The sequence below is a fragment of the Tupaia chinensis genome, unplaced genomic scaffold (genome assembly GCF_000334495.1).
Source record: "Tupaia chinensis unplaced genomic scaffold, TupChi_1.0 Scaffold143651_1, whole genome shotgun sequence".
Taxonomy (NCBI): domain Eukaryota; kingdom Metazoa; phylum Chordata; class Mammalia; order Scandentia; family Tupaiidae; genus Tupaia; species Tupaia belangeri.
In genome coordinates this window covers 2,168,316-2,174,893 of record NW_006203500.1, presented here as the reverse complement: position 1 = coordinate 2,174,893, position 6,578 = coordinate 2,168,316, and positions in this window count along the sequence as shown.

Below are 6,578 nucleotides of genomic sequence, written 5' to 3'. Positions count from 1 at the left end.
AGCCCAGACACCGGCCCCTGCTTCAGCCAGGAGCGAGTCCGCGCCCGCAGGAGAGGCTTGGGGATGCTCGGCCCCAGCTGTCCCTGCAGCCAGGGCCATCCACGGCCGCCGTTCTCGGGAAGCAGGCTGGTGGCAAGTCCTTCCTTTGTGCCCAGCGTGTTTCACACAGGTTATTGGACCTGAGGGAGGCAGCCTCACCTCAGATGAGAAAGTGGGCTCAGGGAGGAAGGACGCCAGTCCCAGTCCTACCACCAGAGCAAGGAGGCCAGGCACGGACATCGAGGCCGTCCCCTGACACCACGCCTGGCCCCGAACCCTGGTCAGCCCCTCCGTACAGGGCCCCCTGGTCCCTCAAGGGGCTCAGACTCACTCAGAGCCAGTTGCGGGCAGGTTCTCGGGAATGGGTGCTGAGTGGACAGACGGCATTCCCCCCACGGCCCCTGGAAAGGCTCAGCAGCAGCTCAGCCTTGAAATGCCCACTCCTGACTAGGGCTTCCTGGAGGAGATGGCCCCTGTGTGAGTCTTGAAGGGTGCGTAGAGTCTCCTGGCATAGAGGACTGGACGGCCACCTTGAGCCAGGCTACAGGACGCAGTGGCAGAAAGACTGCAGCTCCCATGTTCTTTCGGAGCCTATGGATGGCTCAGGCCCCACCTGAGCCTGCAGCCCTGGAGCACCCCAGGTGTGGCACCGCACCATTCACAGGGCAGCCTTGGCATGCAGTGGGCACCCATAAATGCAATCCACCAGAGCACGACTCTCATAGTAGCCTGAGCCCCACCAGCTGGGAGGACTGGGCCTGACAGGTTCCCGTGTTCAGGCTGCATGCCCTCTGGTTTTGTCCTTAGTCTTGTTGTCAGGTGTTCACGGTGTTTTCTCATCACCAAGCCCACCCATTGGTCAGACAGAACATTGCCGTATTCCTGGCAGGCCCCAGGCCCAGCCACCCTCTCCCTTGAGACCCACCAGTAGCCTGGGGCTGTGCTCAGTGACACTGAGCTCTAGGAATGAGTGGCCAGGGAGAGATGGGGAACCCAGGAGGGCCTCTCTGAGGCAGTGGCCTTCAGGTGAGGCCCGAGGAGTAGGAGGGTCACACAGAGGGCACACAGTCCAGGGGGCTGGCCTAGTGACAATTTCAGGGACTGGGGCAGGCAGGATGGAGGACTTCCTCAGGGGTTCGGACAGGTGGGGGTGCAGCCTGGTGCATGTGCCACCAAGATTGTCCCAAGCAAGTCTCAGCAAGAAGAAGGGGGAGGGACTCCAGATGCGCCCTGTGCAGCACCTGGTCTCCCCACGTCACAACCTCTCCTGGACCTCAGGAGCGTGAGGGCCACGGGAGATTCCACAGGGTCCTCGGCAGACCCTGAGCAAGACGGGGCGGACAGCACCTGGGCAGGAAGAGCTGGGTAGGCAGAGCAGGATTGCAGGGTGACCTGCCATGGCCAGACGACATCTGCTCACGCCTGCACTCACGGCTGACGCCGGTGAGCCAGGGCCAAGCAGCAGCAAGGGAGCGTGGGAGCCGGACGTCTGCCCAGGCACTCCGCCCTGGCACAGCCCCTGTGCCAGGCACCCCTCAACCACCCGGTGACCACACCTGGAGGGCCGCAGTGATGCCAGAAACCTCGCTTTTGTCCCCAGCCCACTTCTGGATGCAGCCCCTCCCAGCCAGGGCGGCTGCCTGTGGGGGCCAGCGGCCTTGCAGACATCAGACCAGAATCCCTGTGGCCTTCGTGCAGGTGGGATGCAGTGAGGGGTCCTGAGATGGGAGGTGACCCTGGACAACCCAGGGTCCTAATGCCATCATGGACAGGAGGGAGGCAGGCAAGGCCCTGCGATGACAGAAAAGAAGGGACAGGAAAATGCTGGCCTTGAACACCAGACGGATGCAGCCCCGTGGGCCAGCAGCCCCAGGGCTGGGCCGGGCAGGGGAGGAGGCTCCCTGCGCCTCCCAAGGGAGCAGAGCCCTGGCACTTTGACGTTGGCTCAGGGACTCCAGCCCCGGCTTCTGACCTTCGGAACGGTGGAGAGCAAATGCCCATGGCAGCAGCCTGGCTTCAGGTTCCCACGTGGAGCCGCGTGGCTGCCCTCACGGCATGGCTCCACTGCCCTCACGGCATGGCTCCGCTACCCTCCCCTGCTCCCTGAGCTCCTTGAGGCTGTCGCTCTCCTACTTCCTTAGGAGAGAGCTCAGGAGCTGAGAAATCAGATGGCATCCCAATATCCATGACGTCTGTGCTCCAAGCAGGGAGGGAGTCAGCAGAGGAGGGACCCAGCCCAGCCTTGGGCTTCTGGACGGTAGTCGCTGCATGGGGTGGGGACGGCACTCCTGGTCCCAGGCTGAGTTGGGAGGGGCTTGTGGGATGCGGAGGCTCCCTCTGAGCCAAAATGACTCAACTGAGCGTGTGCTGCAGGCCCCAAGCCCGCCATCCGAGCCCTTTTAAGAATAAAAACAAATATTTGTGTTGCCTGTTGTGCGCATTGGGGTTGGTTTTCTTCTGGAGGCTAAAAATAGGAGCATCTCCAGCCCCTCCCCACCCCCCGCAGGCTCCTCCCCCGCGGGCTCCAGCGCTGTGCAAAGCCCTGGTCAGGCCTTGAGTCTGCAGTCTGCGTGGAGTTTAGACTCAGCTGTCAGGCTCAGCAGGAGTAGGAAAGGTCTCAAATGTAGCTATGGGGGAGCAGCACCCCCTGCAGCTGTGCCAGAGGCTGGGGGCTTTGATACTGCCCCGGCTGAAGCCTAGAGCAGGCTGAGGGCAGGAGGGTGTCTCAGAGGACAGCCAGGTTGGGGCAGTCACTGCCTGAGGAGGGCTGGTGAGGGGGCCAGAGACCCCTCGAGGCAGGACGGAAGCTTGCAGGCCCAGCAGGACACAACTGCCAACAGGAAAGGACGACCTGCCACTTCGGGAAGGACTATGGCCACGGCCACTCGCAGCTGGACAGTGCAGCTCTCCAGGGCCCACGATCCTGGCGTCTTGAGGACAGAAGTCACAAGGGTGTATGGCCCCAGGGAGACCCCAGAGGACAGGGGCAGCTGAGTGACAGTGCCCCTCCATAGGGTGACCTTATGCACTGGGGCCAACCTCGGGAGCTGGGGGGTCAAGGAAACAGATTCAGATGGAAGAAGCCTCAGTGGCACGGGAGCCCTGTGAGGGACAGGAGGCCTCTGTCAGGGGTCAGTGAAGGATAAGAGGCCCCCGCGGAGGAAGTTACCTCCCAGATTTCTGAGCAGCCCAGCCCTGCAGGTGGACCCTAGGACAGCCCTGCCAGGGACGGGACTGCCAGCCCTCCACACCCACATTCCCCAGCACCCTCTACTTGTGGGCCTGCCAGAGGCAAGGCAGATGATGGGGGCCCCAAGGGTCCTCATGTCTACTAGTAAGGGTGTGGCCACTCTGCTCCTCCTGGGCCCCACGGTGAGAAGGGGAAGGAGGACAGTGGGGAGGGGACAGGGAAGGGGTGAGCGCGTAGCACTGGCCACCTCACTTCCCTCGCAGTTCCTAGGCGGCGTCCTCAGCAGGCTAAGAAGAGGGCAGGCGGTACTGGGCAGGAGGGGCTGCACAGGCAGAGCGGGGTCGCAGGCCAGAGGACATCTACTCACATCTGCATCAGCTCACCGAGGGGGAAGCTGAGGCACGGGGCCAAGGCCACACAGGCAGGTAGCATGGGAGCCTGGCTTGGAGCTGCTGCCCGGCGTGAAGTCCCAGGCCTCCCTCTGCATAGGACCCCAGCTCCTCTCCCCACCGCTGGTGCCCTGGACAGTCCCCTTCCCCTATACTCCCAAGGGAGAGCTGGGGCACCCCACCCAGGCCAGGCACTCCTTGACCTCCTCTGCTGTCTGGCACTCCTGCCTGACCTCTGCGTGGAACCCCACTGCCATGCCCACGAAACCCTCCAGAACCTGCCGCTTCTCCCATGCTTGCACGCTCAGACTGGTGCCATAGAGCCCACGGCCTCCCTGCTTCTGCCCTTCCCCTTAGACTTTCCCACACAGCAGCCGGGGGATCCTAGCAGAAACAAGCAGGCACGGCTGTGTCAGCCGACAGTCTCGAAGTGCGGTGTGCCCGGGCCTGCGTCCTCTCAGTGGCCCCAGGGTCCCTGTGAGCTGCCCCCGAGGGTCCCTGTGAGCTGTACCCCTGTGAGCTGTACCCCGAGGGTCCCCGTGAGCTGTACCCCGAGGGTTCCCCATGAGCTGTACCCCGAGTGTCCCGTGAGCTGTACCCTGAGGGTCCCCATGGGCTGTACCCCGAGTGTCCCGTGAGCTGTACCCTGAGGGTCCCCATGGGCTGTACCCCAAGGGTCCCGTGAGCTGTACCCCTGAGGGTCCCCGTGAGCTGTACCCTGAGGGTCCCCATGGGCTGTACCCCGAGGATCCCGTGGGTTGTACCCCTGACGGTCCCCATGGGCTGTACCCCGAAGATCCAGTGGGCTGCACCCTACAGCCTGCCCTGCCACACTTTCATGACTCTCCCCTCCCACTGTCCCAACCACACTGGCCTCCTGCAGCCCCAGGCCACCAGACACATGGGCTTGAGACCTCTGGCCTGGTCTCTGCCTCTGCCTGGAGCCCCGTGTCTGCCCCGTGTCTGCCATCTCGTCCTCTGGCTGCACGGTCATCTCATCACCAGCTCAAGCCCCTAGCCTGCCCTGACTGTCCCTGGCAGGACCACCCCCCTCCCTCCGGGTTCTGATTTTGTCCTCTTTATCTACAATAGACACCCTGGCTCAGGCCTGACCTGCAGGGAGCCCCTGTCTGTGCGGCGAGGGGATGGGGAGGCGGGCAGAGCTTGCCTCCACAGGACGGCTTCACGTATACCCCAGAGTCAGGCACAAGGGAAGGCCAGACAAGTCAGGTCTCCCCAGACCCCTAAGCGTGCCCCCCACCCCCACCAGCCCCTGCACCAGAACCATGAGCCCTCCCACCCTCAGAGCCAAGAGTCCCAGAACCACACAGGAAAGCACAGCCCTGTCCTCTCGGACCACGCGCTCAGTGTGGCGTCGTCACGGGCCATCAAGCTGCTTGAGTTCTAGTGACAGGGAACTTGCCGGTGGCTCGGTCCGCCTAAGGAAGGCTTTCAAGTGTGGCCTGAGCCCTGCTCCCGATGCCCCGTCTCTGAGGTGAGGGGTGCTGGTGGGCCCCACGGCCGGTAGGCCCTCTGCCAGCACAGCCCTTCGTGATAGGGCGCTCCCCTCTGCAGAGAGCACCCCCACTCCCAGACAGCCCTGGTGACTCAGGCCTGTGGCCGCGGGCGGCCTGCTCCTCCCAGTGTGTGCAGTGTGCGTCGTTGAGATGTAATCGACCTCTGCCCTGGGAACCCAGGAGGGGGCATCCAACACCTGTCCAGTCAGGACGCACCGACCGAAGACGGGCCGGCCCTCCCCATCGGTGTCCAGCTCCCTGCCCAGCCTGCTTGGCCGGAAGCTCTAACGGGCAGTATGTCAGCCCGGGGTGGCCTCAGCCTGCCTGTCGCCCACCCAGGTGTCTGACAGCAACCCCCAGAAAAGCGAGGAACCCTGGGAGCAGCCAGTTCAACTGGGGAAACTGAGACCACAGGGAGGAGCGTGGAGGCCCCCCTACAGGTCGGGTTTGGGCTGGCGTGACCTCCTGGAGCAGAGCCTGGCGAACCTCAGGAAAGCCAGCCCCAGCCCTGGCCCGGGGGGGCTCAGTGGAGGAGGGGGCGGTGTCCAGCCCTGGCTCCCACACCCGCATGGGGAAACAGGAGCCCCACAGACAGCCCGGGGTGTCAGATGGCTGCAGGTCCTTGCCCAGAGGGTCCCTGCTCTGCTGGCCACAGGACTGGTGCATGGGAGGCTGGTTCAAAGGGTTCCCCATCGTCCTTCTGGAACCTCCCAGTCTTGTCAGCTTGGGGCAGCCCTCCAAGTTCCTCGCCTCTCCCTTCCCAGCACCCAGACTCCCAGCACACGTGCTGGAGCGCTCCAGGCCAGCCCAGCCTCCCAGCTCCCCTGACCTGCTTTCCTTTCCTGTCTCCTCTGGCCTCAGCGCTGATGTCAGGTCCCAGGAAGCCATCACTGGGCAGCAGCCCCACCACAGCCAAGTTCCAGGCCTCCCTCCACACAGCCCTGGTCATGGAACCTGCGAGGCCCGATTACTTGTCATGCTGTCCCCGTCCTGGGCTGAGGGAAGACCCCACTTCACACTTGGCTGAGTGCCCACAAGACCCTGCCAGGCTCCTGGCGCGAGAGGCTCAGTGGTGGAGTCGCCCAGGTGAGGTGAGGTAGGGGCTCCGGAGGGGCTCCCAGGACCATGGGAACTGAGGGAAGCCTCCGGGGTCCTGCCCAGCATGGCCAGCCAAGACCCTCCCCACATCATCCTGGGAGGGTTGCTGTACAGATGCCACCCTTGGGGCTCAGGGTGGGTGGGCTGGGGGAACTAGCAAGGCTCTAAGAGGATGCCTATGTGGGGCGTGTGGAGGTGTCCATGCAGCCACTGGCGGCAGGTAGCTGAGGATGCTCCCAGACATGGCCCACAGTGGGTGAGGAGTCACCCACATTGGGTGAGAGATGCCCTAGCCATGGCCCACAGATGGGCAAGGGGGTCCCCTCAGCCGTGGCCTGTAGGTGG